The sequence below is a fragment of the Balaenoptera ricei genome, chromosome 19 (genome assembly GCF_028023285.1).
Source record: "Balaenoptera ricei isolate mBalRic1 chromosome 19, mBalRic1.hap2, whole genome shotgun sequence".
Taxonomy (NCBI): domain Eukaryota; kingdom Metazoa; phylum Chordata; class Mammalia; order Artiodactyla; family Balaenopteridae; genus Balaenoptera; species Balaenoptera ricei.
The window spans coordinates 57,582,743-57,584,832 of record NC_082657.1 but is presented as its reverse complement, the minus strand read 5'-3'; the positions used below and the strand labels follow the sequence as shown (position 1 = coordinate 57,584,832).

The following is a 2,090-nucleotide window of genomic DNA, read 5'->3' as shown; positions in this document are numbered from 1 at the left end:
TGTCATGTATCCATCAATACGGTATCCTACAGAATAGTTTCACTGCCTTAAATATCTCCTGTGTTTCACCTAATCATCACTTCCTCACCCCGCCTTGACCCTTGACCCCTGACTATCACATCTTTTTACTTTCTTTCCCAGAATGTCATATAGTTGGAGTCATTCAGTATGCAGCCTTTTCAGATTGGCTTCTGTTATTTAGCAATATGCACTTAAGGTTCCTTCGTGTCTTTTCATGGCTTGATAACTCATTTCTTTTTTTTTTTTAATATCCTCTTTTTTTTAGAAGAAGAAATTACAAATAACAAAACATTAGCAAAATGAGTAGAAAGTACAGCGACTTCTCATATACTCCCCCTGCCCTCACACATGCACAGCCTTCCCCATCATCAACATCCCACACCAGAGTGGTACATTTGTTACAATAAATGGACCTACATTGACACATCGTTATCACCAACGACCGTGGATTGTATTAGGGTCCGCTGTTGGTACTGTATTCTATGGGTTGTTTTTTTTGGTAATTAATTAATTAATTTATTTATGGCTGTGTTGGGTCTTCGTTTCTGTGCGAGGGCTTTCTCTAGTTGTGGCAAGCGGGGGCCACTCTTCATCGCGGTGCGCGGGCCTCTCACTATCGCGGCCTCTCTCGTTGCGGAGCACAGGCTCCAGACGCGCAGGCTCAGTAATTGTGGCTCACGGGCCCAGTTGCTCCGCGGCATGTGGGATCTTCCCAGACCAGGGCTCAAACCCGTGTCCCCTGCATTAGCAGGCAGATTCTCAACCACTGCACCACCAGGGAAGCCCTGGGTTTCTTTTTTGCTTCTTCTGTTTGTTTTTTTTTTTTGTTTGTTTGTTTTTTTTTACAAAACAGCAGCAGGAAAGAAAAATGCAGGAGGCAGATGAGCCAGGCACCGGGGTTCAGATCAGAAGGGAGCAGGGAGACCAAGCTGTTACTGCAGGCTGGCCCCGGGACTCTGTCCCAGCATCCTGGGAGCACGGCAACAAGCCCTAGAAGGAGCAGAGAGTGGGTGAGGAGACGGCTGTCCCAGCTCGGTGGCGGCACCGCTCCTTGGGCGGCCACCCTGGCGGTCAGCCAGGTTGGGAGCACTTGAGGCTCCTGTGTTTGGAGGCCTGGTCTCCAAAGCACGGACCCACAGGGGCCAGGCAGAGGGAGGAGGTAGGAAGGGCCGGCACAGAAGGGCTATGAGTTCTATCTGGGTCCCCCGGGACCACGGGGCCCAGGTGGGCAGGGGCAGTCAGGACGCTTCCCTGCTTGTCAGACAATCAGCTTCTTCAGGAAGGCCTCCAGCTGGTCCTCATCCTTGATGCCCACAAACTTGTCCACCACATCCCCATTCTTGATGGCCAGCACGGTGGGCACAGCTGATACCTCATACTCTATGGCGAGGTCTGTGTGGTCATCAATATCTGCCTTGGCCATCACCACCTTTCCATGCTGCTTGGCCACCACCTTCTCTAACCTTGGCCCCAGGATCTTGCAGGGACCACATCACTGTGCATGGAAATCCACAACCACTGGTGTCTCACTGTTGACAACTCAGTCTTGAAAGTCTGGTCCATCCTGGATGTTAAAGGTCATTGTACAGACTCTGGTGGTGTATATTGACTGGGCTTGGCTGGGTGTTACTGTCAGGTTATTAGGACTGCGCTGTGGGGTCTGCAGGGCCCTGGAGGCAAGGGGCGCCCACTGACTCTGAGAGGGCTTCCTGCAGATTATGCAGGCCAGGAACCTCCCCAGGAGAAGTCGCTAAGCCATCTCCCTGCAGCGAGAGCAGAGGGGTGCACAGCGCGGCCCTCCCCACCGGTCAAGGGCACTTCTGTTCCCTATTCATTTCTTTACTCACTGCCTGCCATCCAGCTTGCACACATCCCCAGTCACCCAGTTGCCGCAGCCAATGGTATTTGTAGCTTTCCTGCCCCATGGACAACACTGGACAATTGCGAATGGAGCATCTACTGGCCAGGTACTGTGCTAGGTGCTCTGCTCCAGAAATGAGAAGCAGATGTGATCCCTACCCTCATGGGACTCACGTGATCAGTCATTCCTGATTAATACTCAGGTCCCT

General features: G+C 51.8%; 1 pseudogene; it reads right to left on the bottom strand.

The window, feature by feature from the left end:
• Nucleotides 1-1,279: 1,279 nt before the first annotated feature.
• On the bottom strand, nucleotides 1,280-1,795 carry LOC132352976 (thioredoxin, mitochondrial-like; annotated as a pseudogene).
• Between the last annotated feature and the right edge of the window lie 295 nt (nucleotides 1,796-2,090).